At 46.7% G+C, this 18,931-nt stretch overlaps 2 long non-coding RNA genes across 10 annotated transcripts in view; one reads left to right on the top strand and one right to left on the bottom strand.

The window, feature by feature from the left end:
• LOC141408582 (uncharacterized) overlaps positions 1-18,931 on the top strand; it is a 98,954-nt gene that overhangs the window by 67,409 nt on the left and 12,614 nt on the right. For 6 of the 9 annotated variants that reach the window (XR_012424173.1, XR_012424175.1, XR_012424172.1 and 3 more), the window contains 2 exons: positions 1,878-2,017; positions 5,334-5,675. This is a non-coding gene — a long non-coding RNA (uncharacterized lncRNA). Of the gene's footprint in view, positions 1-1,877; positions 2,018-5,333; positions 5,676-5,933; positions 8,308-18,931 lie in introns of those variants that run through there. The other 3 variants (XR_012424168.1, XR_012424174.1, XR_012424169.1) reach the window with 3 other exon arrangements.
• Positions 983-7,113, bottom strand: LOC141408585 (uncharacterized). The gene is made up of 2 exons (XR_012424179.1): positions 5,677-7,113; positions 983-5,279 (listed from the first exon to the last, which is right to left on the bottom strand). It is a non-coding gene; the product is annotated as an uncharacterized lncRNA (long non-coding RNA).

The following is an 18,931-nucleotide window of genomic DNA, read 5'->3' as shown; positions in this document are numbered from 1 at the left end:
GACTGGGCCTCTGGAGGTGCTGAGGGAACCTGCCCCAGGCCTCACCCCGGCCTCGGGTGCTCAGCGATCCTGGATGGGGTACCTGTCACTCCAGTCCCTGCCTCCATCATCATGTGAGCTTCTCCCTGTGTCTGGGCCTCTCTCGCCTCTTACAAGGACCGAGTCATTGGATTTAGGGTCCATTCTAACGCAGTATGACCTCATCTTCACCTGGTCATAAGATGGCCCTGGCTTAAGGTGGTTCAACTTGCGATTTTCACCTTTACAATGGGTTTATCAGGTTGTAACCCCATTGTAAGTCCAGGGGTATCTGTCTCTGCACAGGCCCGGCTTCCAAATAAGGTCACAGATACGAGGGGTGATCTTTTGCACGGACACGATTCAACCCACAGCAGATACTGAAGCTCACAGTTCCTGACTCCCCACACCGATCTTTGTAGAGGACTGTTAGGGTGAGGGAATGGTGGCAGGACCACTGACAACACTGTGTTTTCATTTTGAAGTTTTAGTTTTTTTGAGGTCTCTGGGAAGTAAAGGCCAGGAGAATAATGTAAAGCCCAGTGATTTGAGCTCACGCCATCTAGGTGGTTCCTTGTGGGTTTTCTTATTTGGGCAGACTTTGCTTTTCTATCTGATTAGCTCTATCCTTTTTGATTCTTCCATCTGGAATACTTCTGTTTCAGGAGTCTTTCATGCTTTTTTCAGTACACCAGTTAATTCATTCCAATGAGATCTCCTCTTGCAAATTTTAACTCTTATGTTGCCTCATTTATGTCTTCAGCTTCATTATAAACCATAATATTTTAAAGTTAAACAGCAAGCTTAGGTCCAGCTTTTAAGTGTAAAGTGCATTAAAGGTTTACATATGGAAAATTACAGAAACAAATGTGATGTGTACCTAAATTGTGGTGACTCCCTTAGATAACCATTGAGGAATTGTTAGTTTTCAGGAATATAATCCATGATCTTAGATTTTAACTTATTTGTTCACAAATTCAGTCAGCAGGTATCTATTGCTAGACATTTTCCAGGGCTGGGATGCAGCAGTGAGCAAAACAAACTGGAGAGTTGGGTCTGAGGGAAGAGGTCGCACAGGTAGTCAGAGATGTGTGCTATGGGGTGGGCACGCTGGGTGGGGAGTGTTTTCTGAGGGGATGAGAAGTCTCAAATTTGAGCCAAACTCTGGAGACGCGGAGGGAGAGGGCCGTGCGGAGGTCTGCCGGAGGAACGTCCTGAGTAGCAGTGAGAACCAGCACAGAAGCCTCAAAGCGTGAGCAAGCTGGGGTGTCCGGCAGAGGAGGTGGGGCGGACCCCAGAGTGGTGCCACAGTTCATTCTACAGCTTGCCTGCCACCCAAATAATTTTCCTTAGAACTTGGCAGCCAGAATGGCACAGCATAAGTCTTATTTTAGATTCTTATATATAAAATTGGGCATACGCCCAGACAGCCTGCGTCTGAATTGAGGCTGAACAGTCAGGATTTCCATCATTTCTGTTCAGTGGTTTTGTCTGCATTCTTGGAGTGGATGCACCCCCTTCCAGACGTTTGCGGAACTGGAAGAGCAGACCATGCAGTGAGGGAGGAGCTGGGAGGACAGAGAGAGCCGGTCTGTGCAGGACCTGCATAGAGAGGTCAGGAGAGGAGCTGCCTTCGTAGTTTTCAGGTATTCTTGAGATTCCCTGAGAACGTAGAGGAGGAAGCAGTAGACTCGCCAGCAGCCGTTCATAAACAGAAGGAGCACCCCCTAATGCGGCCACGTGGGTGGCCGGCACTGTTCCCAGGGGTACCCAGCCTGCTGCCTGTGTGCTGACTGCAGAGCTGTGGTTGTGATGGCTTGTCTGCCCCTGCATATTCAAGTTAAAAACTGTCGTTACAGGCCCACGGATGACAGTAACCAGCCCCCGGGCCGGGGCGTCCTCTCCACGCATGGGCTGACCTATGGAGTCATTCGTTTGGACTCAGAAGAGAAGCTCTCCGTGCTCACCATGTAGGATGTCGGCCTCGTGATGCCTGGAGGTGAGTGTGCGTTGCAAGCCGCACAGTTTAACCGGTTATTAAATGCTTTTCTAACACACATCACCAAAGCCAACATTCCCGTGTTCCCACGTTCCTGCGTTCCTGTGGACTACGCTCGCAGTCCTCTGGCTGCGAGCCTCACTCCCAGTCTTCTGAAACCCTTGTCAGGCTTCAGACATTTGAGGCAGCGTTCCCTCTCCTGGGAAGTGATCGAAAAGATGGGGAAGAGCAGCTTTGCACAGTGGGGCCTCAGGCTCCTCTTCCCTGGAAGGCTTCTGAGCCAGTGCAGTGTCCACACTGGTGCTTGGGCAGCTTCCCTCCTCTGCCCCAGAGGACGTGCCCGTCCATCACCTTAAGGCACCAGTGAGAGTGGGAACAGCCAAGCTTGGCTGCCCCCATGGCAGATACGTGTGAAAACCAAGGAATGTGAGTCTGTGTGACCGTGAAGCCTGTTTTCAGCAGTACAGCCCTTTTTCCAAGTCTCAGAAGCCTTTTCCACAGATGCGTGAGGAAGCGCCCAGCTGCAGGGACCACCGTGCTTCCCACCAGCCCCACAAGGAGTGCCCAGGAACCTCCCAGGAGCCACTTTACCAATCTCAGGGTGCACACACCTGGCGCTCAACTCATGGGGTCACAGGCAGCATCAGCCCCTGGCTCTCTGGCCCCTGAAAGGGAACCTGGCTCTTTTCTCAGCTGGGGACCCCAGAGCCTGTGTCTCCTGCTGAGCCCTCCAGGCATGGGGTGTGGGCTCAAGCCCAGCAGGGTAGCCATGCCCGTGCGAGCAGTGCTGCCACCATCAGCAGCGGGTGCAGGATGCCAGGTCAGGTGGGTCTCAGCGGGGACCCCCTCCCCGTGGAGTCTCACACAGGCAGACCCATCATGCCCCTTCATGGTGAGCTGCACTGGGGCCAGGCGCTCCAGAAACTCTTGCCTTTCTGTTCGCCCGGTTTGGCATAAAAGAAATGAAGGCAGCCCTGGGCTTCCCTCTGCCTCACTAACCCAATTCCCTGTGGACGCCCTCCAGCCCCTGTGTCCAGCCCACTCCCTGCCCCCCAGCTGTGGCCAGGCCCCCTGGCTCCCTTTCTTTAATATTTAGTTTTCAAATAAATGGGGCTTCATGGTAAAATCTTCAAAAAGTTCTGAAGGACACAATGGAAACGCTCCTTTGTGACTGTGAGAGCAACCGCGAGCTTCCCATGCTCCCTGTCAGAGGCACCTGGGGCTGTGGGACAGAAGCGTGCGCCCTCCCCCCTGTGTGTATTCTCTGCCTGGGTTTGGGGGTTTTCTCACATCATGATAGATGTGAGAAACTGATAGAAACATGACAGATGTGATAGACTGCCTACACGCGCATATTTTATATCTTGGTGTCCTTTGTCAGCACGTAACGAGCTCCGTGCTGTTCTCGAGGTGGCACAGTGCTACGTTGTGGGAGCACTAGGGTTATTTGAGCCTGCCCTGTTTGGTGATTTTCCCTCTTTTGCTGCTGCGGTGAGTGACCCCTTCGTGGCAAATGGAAACAGTTCTCGAAGTGGGAGTTCTGTTTCAAAGAGAACTACCGATGTGGCTTTTATGACGATTGTCTTTTTGAAGCCTGTGAGGCTATACACCCCGCTGAGTGGTAAACAGCAGCACTTCTTTTTCCACTCCCTTATCTGCCCTATTACCTGACTTTTATTTTTACCAATATGATGGGTGAAGAATCTTTCAGTGTAATTTTAATGTGAATTTTTCTTCCTGTGAGTTTATGTTTCTGCTGTTGCACTATTTAGGCACCTGTACTCCAGCCCAGGGGGTGCCGGCTGTTTCAGGCTCTTTCTAAACAGTTCAACTGTCACTAATGCACACTCCACCCCTCTGAAGCGTAAGGCTCTTGGCTCGCTAATCAGATCTGTAGCTTGCCGTTGGGGGGGATTATAGGACGTTGTTGTTCAAAGCATCAAAGTGTTGGTGGCACAGATCATTGAGAACTGATCAGCACTGAACCATGTGCGAAGTGCTCCAGGGGTGTTCTTGGAAGGACTCACCTTGCACGGGGCATGAAATCGAAGGTTCAGATTCCCCTAAGACATTAGCGGCTTGATTTGCAGAGTTCAAGTTGCACCACATTGCTGATGTACATGTGGCAGGTGGCCCGGAAGTTGGTTCTGAGGGTCCTCCCCAAATCTAAATGGCAGATGTTACACCCCTAAGTACAACTTGCACATTAATGTTAAAGCAGTTGAAATATTGATGTTTCAGCTATGAAATTGGACATAGCGCTGCGCCAGGAAAAATCACGGTCAAGGTCTCAGTCCCATGAGACTGCCCCCGCTTCACTAATGGCAACTTTCAGGTCTCCCTTGCTTCTGACTGACCACCTAAAAATCGGGGTTGCCCTGTCCTTCTACTTAAGGTCAGTAAGTTGCCAGACTGGCTCATGCCACCCAGGGCAACACCTTTACCTACTATCACCAGTTCGTTATGAAGGACCTGTGAACAGCCAGATGAAGAGGTGCATTGCTCCAGGCCTGGTGGGCGGGGGTGGGTTCCAAGTGCAAGGGCTTCTGGCCCTGGGGAGTGGGAATGCTGCCCTCCCAGAATGTCAAGGTTTTCTCCAACCTGCAAGCTCTCCAACCCCACCATTTAGGGTTTTCTAGAGGTGTCACTGTAGACATGGTTGATGACATCTTTGGCTAGTGGGGATTGACTCATCTCCAGCCCTCTCCCTCCAGGTCAGAGGTTGGCTTGGAGACTGACAGCTCCAGCCCTCTAGTCCTGCCTTGGTCTTTCTGAACCCGAGAACCACCCTGAAACTGCCTAGGGGGTCCCAGCTCCCAGGCCTGTCCCGACTACACAAAGGCACTCTGACCACTCGAAAGATTCCAAGGGTCTTAGATGCTCTGTGCCCAGAACCAGCTGAAGACCAAATAGCTACGTCTCCTTGGATGGCACAATCACAAGCTCTCATCAGCTGACGGTCCGGGGCAGGTGTGCTGAGAGAGCTTTGCTATGGCCCTGTTGCTGGCAATCTGTTTTCAATCCTTGCTGGGCCAACAGACGCTCTCTGGTCATTCCCCAAGCTGATTGCATTTAGTCTTTTCCGTTTGATTCCACTGTTCTGGCCCAGTTCTTCTGAAGCCTCTTTCAACATCATTGCCTCACCTGGGCGCTGAGATCCTGTGACCCTCACCCAGCAGGAGATACGGATGCCAGGATCCGGCTACCCTACCTTCAGTTGGATTGTGAAGAAGCCGGCCCTAAGCCTTCCCTTCCTGGGTCTCTGTAATGCCAGAAATGGGATGTTTTAGAGTTTATTATTTTAATTTCATTTTAGGTCGATACGAGCGACATACAAATTGGAGTTGGGCAGTTCACTGGCCAGGCACCTGACTCTTCTGGATAAGAAGAGTCTGGGTAAGTCTGGATAAGAAACAGGCCCCAGGCCACACTGCCAGGACACAGAAGGGCAGCCCCTGAACCCACAAGGTCGTGACAGAAAACCCCAGCTCCCGCAACCGCAGGAATTCTACAGATTTTCGCTTAGAAGAAAATGCCACCCAGGAGTACCCACCCCGATTTTCTCAAAAGTGGTTTTGCAGAGGCTCAGAAGAAAAGTCAGGACACAGGGCGCCAGCCAGCCCCATCTTCCCAAAGTCACTTGCCCTGGGGCCACCCACCTGCAATCAAACTGTTAGAGATGGCTTTTTATTCTCAGCTATTACCAGAGCAAATATTCCTGGAGAAGCACGCATTCGAGTAGGGTGTCTCTTTCCAGAGGTCCTGGAGAGGGAGGCTTCAGCAAGTCACTGGCCAGGGACCCTGGGAACTTCATGGTTCGGGGGCTGGAGGATAGAGGGGGCAGAACCCTAATGGTGGGTGAGTTGAGAATGGAAGAGCTTTCTTCACCTCAGTCTCCTGGGGTCTTTCCCTTCAGGAACTGAAGAGGTGAGGAGGGCTGTGCAGTCTGAGACAGGTGCTACCTGGCTTCGAAAGATGACGCATCTGTCCCCAGAGCTGGGGAGCCACCAGCCCAACCCACCCTGTAATAACTGAAGTCCTTTTTCCCCACCTAGAGCCAGTCCGGGCGTCGGGTGCACACTGTACTTGATCAACACATGCCATACAGGAAGTGCTGATGTCACTTTCCTACTTCAACTGCCCCCTCCCCAGAGTACACCTTCGGGACATTGGAAAAAAGACACCCCTTAATGTACCCCCAAGCCCTCTGCTCTCCATGAACCTCCTGAGGGCGACTGCAGCATGGCGAGCAGGGAGCCACGGGCTTCTTGATAAAAGTGTAAAATGAAGCTCTGTCTGAAAGGACCCCCATCTGTTAGATTTGGAAAACATCTAAAGGCCGTTTGCTTTTCACAATGAGTAGACTCTTAGGAATGTATTCTAAGGAAAGGCAGAAGATATGGAGAAACAAATTCAACAAGAATATTCTTTGGAGCAATAGCAAGGGAGGGAGGGATGGAGAGAGAAGAGAGGAAAAGGCGAACAGATTAACAGGGAGATGGGCCAGACACAAACAAGAGAAAGAGAAACAGAGTGACAGAGGCAGAGAGAGCAGCTAGCTCGTTTTCAACTTGACCTCCTGGAAAAATCTAGCAGGATCATAGATTCCTCAGCACATCCTTGTACTGGGGCAGCCAAGTTTCAAGCCAAAGTTTCCCAAACTACAAGGTAACAAATACTAAGACTGGAGAAGCTGTGCACGTTCTTTTCCAGCTCCTTTTTGCAGCATCAGCAGAATGGGGCAGGTTGCTGCGTTCATTCTAAAAATCAAAAATGCAAGAGGACTCAGCTGCGGAGATGGGGGTGGGAGGGCAGATGTTCTCTTGCTCACTGAGCTCACACCCCGAAGCCGGCCAGCGCCTAACGCTGCCTCCACAGGTTCCATGGAGGACACGGGAGAGGCTACGGCCATGTGAAGAGCAGATTCACATTTCTGTGGCTCCCTCCCGAGGGAGCTAAAAGCTGTATCTCACGAGTCCTGCTCGCTCCCGTTGATCCGGATGCCCTAGCCGTCGGCATCTCTGCCAATCGTCATGAAAGAGCCTGTTGCACCGCAGTCCAGCAGGGCCACAATATTCAAAATGAAAATTGTAATGATCACTTTTCTGACTGCAAAATCTCAAGTCAGAGAACTTCTCTCACTAAAGAAGCGGGGCGGGGGGAGCTGGACAGAGAAGCCCCCCTGGCTGTCGGGTGCTAAAAACTGTGACACCGCCTGGCACCAGCGATGAGGGACTCATGCTCGACCCGAGAAAGAAGAACAAGAAGGGGCCACCGCGGGTCTCCCCCAAGCTTCCAGCTGTCGGGAAATCTTGTCCAATCACCCACCTCGCCATGCCACCTGCTTACCTGCATCCTGTAGAAGTACTAACGCATCATTCACTTCCCAGCAGGCCAAGTGGGCAGGAAAATGGGGCCAAAAAGAAAACCATGACCGTAGAAGGCAACGTCACGTGACTGAGCTTTCTGGGTTGTGCGTCTTTGGGGTGATAAACACAGTCCCGAGCTGAACACAGAATGAAAACGAACCTTCCTCCGTGCTGAAGTCGGAAGAGATGTGCTTGGCTACCTGCAGTGCCTGCCTGTTTGGGCGGTGATTACTGCAGGTCACACGTGCTGTGCAGGAGGAGGGCAGGGAACTCTGGAGCCAGGCTGGCCAGGTGCAAGTCCCAGCTCCGTGGCCAGCTCTGTGAGCTGGGACAATTCGCCTATGTCCTCTGCCTCTTGAATTCCTCCTCTGTAAAATGGGGGTAATAGTCGCATCTATCTGAAAGGGCTATGTGAGAATTAAACGACCTTGTCAATGTACGGGGCTGAGAACAGTATCTGTTCTTGGTGAGCAGAAGGATGACCAGGAGGTGACCAGCAAAATACCCCTTTCGAAGCCTCAATACTATTCCGTAGTGAGCAAAGACATAGCTCCTCTACGGACGAAGCCATTAATAGTCGATCCTGGCAGGCAGAGTGCAGATTCCTTCGAATCAGAAATTTGAACTCTGGCCAACGACTGCTGTACTGATTGAGTAAATGTTAGGATTTGTTGTTAATGGTAAAGTAGTCTACAAAAACAAACAGTCTGAAGGAGTTTGAGAGGGTGTGGACTCAGCTGCAACCTCTCCTCCCAAGGCCGTTGGTCAACATCTCCAGCCTTGTGGAAAGACAGAAGCAGTGAAGAAAATGTCAGACAAACATTTGGTGTGTTTGTACACTTCTCCCAGAAATCCTAAATGCTTTGCATGTTTCAGCTAATAATTCATTAAAATGGATTATGCTGACCATTTTATAACCTACTTCACTGCTCGCTCTCCTGTCTAAATCCATCCCTTTGTGACAAATTTTTACACTTGGCTCATTTTTTCAATTGTGTTTGCTGTCTTACTCCCATGTAAAGGATAAATGTACATGTTAATGTTGATTTGACTGAGACAGCTAATGCTAAATCTGTCTCTGTTCCTTGAATGTTGACTTGTGATGGTGTATTTAAGTCTCTTCTTTTTCCCCTTGAGTCAGCAAAATATTCCATGTTACTTTGAGCAAAACTTGCTCGCTAGTGTTATGGAGGATATAAAAGCAAATGGAATAAGTTTCCTGCCTTCAGGAGGATTGAAATCTCAAAGTCGGTATGACAGCATGGATGGGAGTCAGCTCAGTTTGCAGCTTTTAAAACATGTTGGAATCTTTCCTCTGCAACTTTTGATGGTGAGACCCTGAGCAAATCATTTCCACAAGCATCAGGCTCTCCATCTATGACATGGAAGTAAAAAGAGTAATCTTGACAAAATTGTGATGACTATAGATGTGTACCTATCCTCTTATTTACCTCCTCCCGATAGAAGATATTGTAACTCATCCCATTTGAGAGCTGGTGGTGATCACCCCCATCTTGTGCGATTCAAATATAATTATCTGGAATCCCCCATCTTCGGATGATGAAGACCCAGCAGCCCTCACAGTGTTTTCTAGAAACTGGATTTTGTTTGAAGGGTGAACTGACTCCAAGTTTCTTCTATTTTCACCTATTGTCCTTCCTACGTGTCTCCTGGGGTTTTTCCCTTCCTCCCAATCTACATTAACCTGATGATAACAGCCAGCTATGTTTTCTACAATTCCCCTAAATTGACTCATGCCAAATACTGAATACAGTAGATTGGGAGGGTTCATTAAATCACGATAGAGCAACCTACAGAAGGAAAGTAGACACCTTTTTTCCTAAAGGGCCTTCAGCCATCCCACCCTGGAGAAGGTTGCTGATTGCCTCTTCTCCTCACGCAGTCTTTTTACTATTTTTTTTTTTTTTTTGAGATGAAGTCTCACTGTCACTCAGGCTGGAGTGCAGTGTCATGATCTTGGCTCACTGCAAGCTCCATCTGCCAGGTTCAAGTGATTCTCCTGCCTCAGCCTCCTGAGTAGCTGGACTACAGGTCCGTGCCACCACACACAGCTAATTTTTGTATTTTTGGTAGAGACAGAGTTTCACAATATTGGTCAGACTGGTCTTGAACCCTTGACCTCGTGATCCATCCACGTTGGCTTCCGAAAGTGCTGGGATTACAGGCGTGAATCACCGCATCCGGCCTGCATCACTTTTTATGCCTCGTCTTCATCCTTATAGCTTCTCCTTCCTAGTGGCCTCAACTCCCAACCCCGGAGTAAGGGTCACAACTGTCCATCTTCATGCAACACAGCTTAGTTCCCCTTCTTCTCCTCCCCACCATGCCCTATGGGTTGCTTTTCTACAACCAGAATGGAGACCCAGAGAGATCTGCTAAACTAAGACAGTTCTCACCCCTGGGAGAAAAATGTACTTCCCAGTTCTCAGTCCAGCTAAACTATTGTTAAGATAAAGGACCATGATAAATCCTATTGGCTAAGAGAAGAACGTTCTCCAGGTTGCCGTAGGATAAGAGAGGAGGTGACCGAATCTGCAGCCATTTGGTAGAATATGTGATATGTGAATCATTCTGAGGAATACGTTAAAATTCTGTAGTCACATCTTGGAAAATGGTATTTGCAGCAGAGGGAATAATATAACAAAAAACCCAGGCAGAAAACAAATGAGTGTGTGTGGAGAACAACAATAATGTGATGTGAATGAAGGATTCGGTGTCATGAGTGAGAAATGGCTGACCGAAAGTAGGGAGATGCAGATAGGAAAATACCACGGGAAGACTGAACATCACATTAAGTGATTTAGGTGATTCTGCCTGCAGTGCAAATATTTTGGGCTCTGAAGTGAAGTCATCAAAAGGTTTACGTCTGTAATGGAGGCTTGGTCTAGATAGCCTTTCAGATCCCACTCGGCTTTGAGATCCTTGATTCCGGGTCACACCTGCGGGTCTGGAGGGCAGTTCTGCAGAGTCATGAAGGAAGGATTCCAGGAGGCTGGAACACGAAGGACATTCAGGTGACTGCATCAAGAGATCAAGTCGGGTAACAAGAACCTGAACTAAAAGGAATGCAGTGTAAATATGAAGGAGAAAGAGGAAATGGGAAACTGATTAGAAAGGATAAGTAGAGAAAAAGGAGAATATGTGATTCCAAGGTTTAGAACAGTATTTGTAAGTTATAGTCCCATAACTTCTTGCATAAACAGTATCTAAGAGTCATTTTAAAAAGAAGAGCAAACCTCCAAGTTCCACTGAAAGACACCAGCATCTCTGTGGAGTGAATTGGGGAAAGAGAATGAAGAGGTCTGTTCAACTTTTAGACACGCAAAATGTGAATTGAATTGCGTGAGTGACACCAACAATGTGAAGATATTTAGCAGGAGCTCTTTTTTCTCTTTTTGGCCTATGGTATTTAATCCTTCTATCATCATTATCGTCCTTTCTCTAATTTAATGTCTTTGAACCTTTATTCAAAAATCCACTACGTATATGTAACATGTTTGTGAGATTATTACTAGACCCTCTAGGAGGTTTCATTAACCCAGTTTTCTCTTATTATACCAATACCACACTATCTTGATAGTTCAGGTAAGTCCTCCACCTTTTTTTCCAAGTTGTCTTAGCTCTTTGGGGTCCTTTAAATTTCCGGACACATTTTGGAATCTGCTAGTTCATTTCTACTGGAAAAAAAATAAAAATAAAATGATGCTGGGATTTTGATTGGAATTGCATTAAACCTCTGATCCACAAGAGCAGAACTCACATCTTAACAATATTGAGCCTGCTGATCCATGAACACAGTATATCACTTCATTTATTTCTTTATCTCAGCATCACTGCCTGCTTTTCAGTGTATAGATCTTACACATCTTTTGTCAGATTTAGTCTGAAGTATTTCATGTTTTGATGTGCTATAAATAATATTGCTTTGTAAATTTCCATTTCCAATTATTTCTTTGCCAGTGTATAAAGAGATAAATATTGCTTGTGTGTTTAGCTTGTATCTTGCAAACTTTCTAAACTCACTTATTAGGAATTTATTATTATCAGTTTTAGTGTCTTTTTGTGATTTCAGGACATTTTCCACACAGGTGATCACATCACCTGAAGGTACAGATAGTTTTAAATCTTATTTTCTAATAAGCGTGCATTTTATATATTTCAACTTGCCTTATTGCATTGACTAGACTCCAAAAAAATGCTGAAAAGCAGTGAGAAAAAAATCAGGTGGCATGGTGAATACAGCCCTTGTTCTTCCGTTTTGACCTGAAGCACCCAGTGTGATCATTTTCTCATTTGATTTTTGTGAGGACTTTTTGTTTCCTTTTTTTCCTTTGTTTTTTAAAAATACACTTTATATTTTAGGCAGTTTCACGTTCACAGAAAAATTGAGGGAAAGGTGCAGAGAGGCCTTCTATATGCCTTCCCTTCCCCCACGTGCACAGCCTCCCCCACTAACAACACTCCTGCCCAGAAGGACCATTTGTAGTAATTGAAGAACCTACGTTGACATATTGTCACCCAGAGTCCACAGTTTACATGAGGGCTCCGTCTTGGTGCTGGTTCTATGGGTTTGAACAAATATGTCATGACATGTATCCACCATGATAGCATCGTACAGAGCAGTTGCACTAAAATCCTAAAAATCTCCGTGTTTCACCTCATCTCTCCCTCTTCCCAACACCTGGGAACCACGGATATTTTCACTCCATAGTCTGGCCTTTTTCGCAATGTCCTTTAGTTGGAAGCTGACAGTATTTAGTCTTTTCCGATGGGCCTCTTTTGTGTAGCCGTGCATGTTTAAAGTTCCTACGTGTCTTTTCATGGCTTGACAGCTCACTTCCTTTCAGTGCTAAAGAATATTCCATTGTCTGGATATATCACAGGTTATTTATCCACTCACCTAGTGAAGAACATTTTGGTTTCTTCGTTGCCTCCAACTTTGAGCAATTATGAATAAAGCTGGAATAAAATTAGCAATTATCATTAAAGCTTCTATAAATGTCCATGTGCAGGTTTTTCTGTGAACACAAGTTTTCAACTCTTTTGGACAAATACCGAAGAGTGCAATTGCTGGATCACATGTTAAGAGGATATCTCATGCCCATGAATGATATGGTGGATACACAAAATGTGGCACGTATATACCACGGAATACTATGCAACCATAAAAACGAATGGGTTCCTGTCCTTTGCAGGGACATGGATGAAGCTGGAAGCCATCATTCTCAGCAAACTAAAAGAGGAACAGAAAACCAAACACCGCATGTTCTCATAAGTGGGAGCTGAACAATGAGATCACATGGACACAGGGAAGGGAACGACACACACGGAGGCCTGTTGGGGGGTGGGGACAAGAGGAGGGAGAGCATTAGGACAAATACTTCATGCAAGCAGGGCTTAAACCGTAAATGATGGGTTGACAGGTGCAGCAAACCACCATGGCACATGTATCCAAGAACTTAAAATTTAAAAATAAAAAAGAGTAGAGTTGGGTAAGACAATGTGATAATTTTACAAACACTAAACACTTCATACCCACTTCCCCACCTCCCTCAAGTACTTTCAACAGCATGCCATTGCTGTTATTAAGGGAATAAAGCATCTACCATCATCTCCCAGCCCCTGCCTGCCGGCCTTCATTCTTGTGCCACTTTCTCCCGTGCTTACTTCCTTGCACGAGCCTGTTTCCTGCTGCAAGAGGCATTCTGCACGCACCCCCATCTCTGTTTAGACCGTGGTGTCCCTACACTCCACCCCCCTCAACAATCAACCTCTACTTCTCTCCAGACTGCAAGGGGATCATACCTTCCAGAATGCATCGGTTTTCTACCTCTTATCCCAAGATACACCAGGTTCTTTTACAGCATAAATTTAGAGAATCCCGCTTCCCTTTCTTTGGTGCGCTTTCCTCAATTCTTCATCAGAAACCCATTAGAGTGATTGTCATATTAGTGTCCATTCTCCCCATCAGGCCGCAGGTTCGTGAGAGCAGGGGCCACGGTCATGTTGGTGAACCATGGTATTCTCAGTGACTATCCATGTGCTTACAAAGTATTTGCTGAATGAGTCAATGGGTCTGCAGTTCCAACCAAAGCTAGAAGCTTGACTTTGGAAGAATGAAAGTAGGTAACATCTCCAAAGCAGACCCTATAGCATGAGAAAAGAAGGGAAGAACGGAGGCAGAGCTGAAGGATGAATATCGGCACAGGAGTAGGTGAGAGTTCCAGAAATGCTGGGTTTTCACGTGTTTTTATTTACTTCATATCTGTGTTTCCGTCCCTGTGTAGTGTGACTCTCATATCCCTCTCAATTACTACATTTCTTTACTGACAAGGACAGAGGTGGTGCATTAGACACACTACTAACCAGCATACTCTCTCGGACTTGCAAGAAAATGTAGGAAAACAATCTAGAAATGGTATCTCAGAAAAAAAAAAAAAAATGAGAGTAAATGTGGGAAAAAAAATCAATGTTTAAAGACAACTTCCCAACATATTTAGGAATCTGAGAACTAAAATTTCATCAGGACTCCCCACACTTCTTTCTTTTTACATTGCTGTGTCTGCGTGTGTGTGTGTGTGTGTATTCAACAGAAATCTACAAAAAAAAATGCTATTGCTAGAATAATGCTACTACAGGGGAGAAAAATGTAATCTTTTCTTCCACCCATCTTAGCTTCATTGGCTGGGGTTCCTATAACAAAACCAGATGAACCCCAAAAAAAGCAAACGGAGGCTTATTAGCATGTATATTTCATATATACATGGGAGATACACTGGGAATGAGGGAATCTCAAAGAGACAGCTCAGAGCTTTCTTTTATATAACATCTTCAACAAGGATAATAAATGTTTATAGAAGAGCCAAGACAAAGTAAAAGGACTTTGGGTCATTGGGGGCAACAAATTGTGGGAAGGCCAATAAATGATAGATTTTTGTGTAAATTCCTCTGGTGCTGTTTCCCGAATGATAAGGGTCTGAAGTTGTCTGCAGAGATTGACCTGCGTCCTTTCTGGCAGAGAGGGGAGAAAGGGCACTTTTGTCTTTGTATAATATTATGTTGTGTGCTTTTCAGAAACTAGAGGGAAGGCCAGAGCACTTCTTAATGGCCTTCAGCTCAAAATATTTTAGCATAGAGTGTTTTTTTCTCTGCACTATTCCTGCTGCAGATATCTTTAAAGGCATCAGTCGCATCCTAAACACTACTTGTGGGGAAATATTGAGCAGAACGAGATCAAATGTATAATTCAGCCCCACAGAGTCTCTGAGCCACAGGACAGAGAATGGCCTGGGAGTCAAAGCAGACACTGAGCAGCTGACATTCTAAGAGGCTCCTTCCAGTAGATTGGCGCATAAACTCAAGTTCTTTTCACAGATTTGTCTATGTTTCTTTTGTGCAAAAAAAAAAAAAATATATATATATATATATATATATATCCCTGTAGCTAAAATGCCTACTTCATAGTGCAAGAAAAACAACATCTGGAGCCTTAGCCAGAAGCAGCAAAGACCCAGGCAGCCTGGTGGTGTCCGGCGGGCACAGCCCACGAGATCCATCAGCATGTGGCCCTGCGAGCCGCCACCAGTAACATATGTTTACATGATCATGAATGTCAGGCTCATTTAGAACAAATTAGCATCCATCAAAGTCAAACAGCGAGCAGAGCAGCACATTTTCCTGTGTGTCAGTGGCCCCTGAGATACCAGGGAGAACTTGAATTGCCTGACCCCTTCAACTTCCAAGCATCCCAGAGGGAAAAGGCAGACCCCAGGAAAGGACTGTGCTGGAAACTATTTGTTCTTACAGATGTCCGGAGTAGTCTTGTGACTGACCCAAAGACTCCCCTCTGAGGGTGGGGGATACCTAGGGTAGGGGAAGGTGAATGTGCTGCCTTCTAAGACCTTCCTTCTAAGGGAGGGTGGGGGAGACCCAGGGTAGGTGGAGGTAAGCCATGCTGGCAGGAGCTTCCCTCTAAGGGAGGGTGGGGGAGACCTAGGGTAGGTGGAGGTGAGCCGTGCGGGCAGGATCTTTCTTCTAAGGGAGGACGAAGTGTGCTTTGCTAGACTCTACGCTTGAGTCTCAGCTTGGCCGACCCAGATGGGAGCAAGTCACTTCTATCCTATGATTCTGGGTGTCCTCATCTGTCATGGAAGCTTTGGTTCGATGAGCTTAAAGTCACTCCAGTTGCAAAGCTGTGTGACTTGTAGATACATGCCAGTGTGAATGACTCACTTCACTTTAACAAGTTGCACAGATAGCCAGGCTTCTCCTTAGATCAGTCAGGAGGCCCCAGAAGACTTTGTCACAGGCAAAGGGTGATTAAAAGGAGTCACTGACGGGATTCTTTGGAGTTCGGTGGGCAGGGCCCAAGGGAAGTGAGAATAGCACTCCCCAGATCATGGGCAAGGGATGCCTGGGGAGGGGCTGCTAACGTGGACAGGCATGACTAAGAGAGGAGGGAGGACAGCTCCTCTCCCTCCTCCACCTTCTACCTGCTGCCAGCAATGAATCCAACCAGCAGCCCTAGGCCAGACCTCCAGAGTCAGAGCCAGGAAGAAGCCAGGCACATGGTGAAGCCACTAGTCCCCATCAACACCAAGGGTGCAGTAAGAATTTTGATGGAAATATTTAAAAACTCATTCAACAACTTCCTATCTCCCCAACCAGCCTCTGCCTATGATTCCACCTTTTCCAACTACTGAGCGGTCATCAGGGGTGTCACAGGGGTGGGGCTGCCTGCTCTGCCCAGGGGCCCGAGACCCTCCAAACTTCGAAGGCCTGGGGTCCCCTCTCCCCTCCCTGGCGGCAACTGTCTTCTCTACTGTCAAATTATCACTTCCATCCTCCCACAACACATGAGAATTTAAGACGGGATTTTGGTGGGGACACAGCTAAACCATATCAAAGGGGGGACATGGGGCTCCCTCATGGGGCTCTGGCATGAGCTTGGGTGACACAGGTTCATAAGACCCCATCTGCTTCAAGTTTAGTTGCATACCCCAAGATTCCCCGGTTGTACTCCTAACCCAGGACCTCAGAATGCGTCTGTATGTGGAGATAGGCCTTTTAAAGAGGTGATTAAGGTAACAGTCATTAGGATTGATGACCTTGTAAGAAGAGATCAGGACACAGACATCTATAGAGTGACAACCGCACGAGGACACAAGAGAAGATGCCATCAGAAAGTCAAGGAGAGAGGCCTTAGGAGGAGCCAGCCCTGAACTCACCTTGACCTTAGACCTCCAGACTCCAGAACTGTGGGAAATACATCTCTGTTTTTTCACAAAACTGCCTGTGGCAGCCCAACCAGAACCGTGCGCCATCTTTGGTTCTCAGAAATTCCACTTGTTTTTATGCTGCTGGATTTTAGGAGGCCCCTGGATGACCAGTATGTGACTACAGTTAGAGAAGGAATTACTGGTGTAAGAGAGCCCCACACATCTCTGAGCAGACACCGTACAGCCCATGAGATATTGAGTGTAGTATCACCCTCTCTTCCCTACGATATTAAGAACAATATCACAGGAGGGGTGTACAGCCACAGCCCCTGCGTTACTGGGAGCAATAGCATCTTCTCCCCCTCTCGATATAAGAAACAATATCCCAGGGTGGGTGTACATCCCCTGTGATATTGGGCGTAATGTCATCGTCTCCCAATGCGGATATTGAGCATAGTGTCACAGGGGGTTGTATACCTTCTTTGCTATCGGGAATAATATCCTCTCCCCTCAGGATTGTAGGCAAAATATCGAAGGGATTTTACAACTCGTGCGATATGGGCAGTAATATCATCCTCTCCCCACCTAGATGTTAGGAACTCTATCACAGGCAGCCGTACACTTCTTGTGATATTGGGAGTCATATCATCCTCTCCCATCATGGATATTAAGAACAATATTACAAAGGAGGTGTACACCCCCTGCCATATTGAGAGTAATATGCTCTCCCCCTTCGGGATATTAGGAACAATGTCACAGGAGGTGTGTACAACCCCTGCGATATTGGGAGTAATATCATCCTCTCCCCCTGCATATAGGAAACAATATCACAGGAGGATGTACACCCCCTGCTATATTGGGAGTTGTATCATCCTCTCCCACCCAGGATATAAGGAACAAGACGACCGAACGGATGTACACCCACTGCCATAGTTTCAATAATGACATCCTCTACCCCCTGGCTGTTAGGAATAACATCATACAGGGGTGTACACTTTCTTCGATATTGGGAGTAATATCCTCTCCCCGCCGGATATCAGGAACAAGTCTATTATTAATATTGAGAAAAATTAAGAGTAATCATCGATATTAATAATTAGTAAAATACTAAAAATGTTAACATTAGCATTAATAATCAATAGTAATATCACTATTAATAATAAAATAATATCAGCAATTAATATTACTTAATACCAAGTGATGCTGGTAATAAAATAACAATATTAACAATTAATTTTAAGCATGCATAATCATATATTTAAAATAATTATCCATAATAACAGTATCCTATTAATAATATCATTGATAATTGTTAATATCGATCATGGATGTTTAATAATTGATCATATTATTACTCCTAATACCGCAGGGGGTGTACACCTACCTGTGATGATATTCCTAATATCCAGGGATAGGGAGCATGGGATTTTGTTCCTAATTATCAAAGGGGGGAGAGCGTAATATTACTCCCATAATGGCAGGGTGTGTACATTCCCCCCAAGGGATTGTTCTTGCTATTCAAAATGAGAGAGGATGACATGACTCCAGATATCGAAGGAAGTGCAAACCCACGTGTGATATTCTTTCTAATATCCAGAAAGGAAGAAGAGCATAGTAATCCTCATATGGCAGGAGGGGTACACTCACTCTGATATTTTTCCAAACATGCAAGGGGGAATGAGGATAATTGCATTCCCAATATCACGCCAAGGGTTGCACACCCCATGTGAGATGGTCCTTCATCATGTTTCAAGGCGGGAGGGATGATATTACATATATGGCAGAAAGTGTACACCCCCCAGGGATATTGTTCCCATGATCCTGGAGGGAAGGGGATGATATTACTTTAAATATTACAGAAGGTGTACACGCCCCCAGTGATATTGTTTCTAATTTCCATGTCGGAGAGGAGGATATGACACCCAATAATTCAGGGAGTAGAAGCAATCCTGGGATATTCTTAACATTCAGGGAGGAAGAAGATGGTATTACTCCCAATACAGACGGGTGTACACCCTCTGATAGTGTACACACTGAGGGTATACAGCCATCTGTGAAAGAGTTCATAATTTCCAGAGGGGGAGATGATATTACTCACAATATCATAAACTGGCTATGAGTCCACCATGGCCCCTAATAGCCAGCGGGAGGAGAAGGGGTGGCTATTAGTCCCCACCTTGTGGGGGGTGCCTCACTAGGCTCCTCAAATCTGCCAAGCCTCCACCCGTCGAGTCTGGCCTGGATTCTCACAGGCCTGCACAGCCTTCATCTGGTTCATAACTCAGCTCACAAAGGCCCTAGTACCG

This window comes from Macaca fascicularis, chromosome 15 (assembly GCF_037993035.2).
Source record: "Macaca fascicularis isolate 582-1 chromosome 15, T2T-MFA8v1.1".
NCBI lineage: Eukaryota > Metazoa > Chordata > Mammalia > Primates > Cercopithecidae > Macaca > Macaca fascicularis.
The sequence above is the reverse complement of the archived record's forward strand: the minus strand, read 5'-3'. Positions and strand labels throughout refer to the sequence as shown.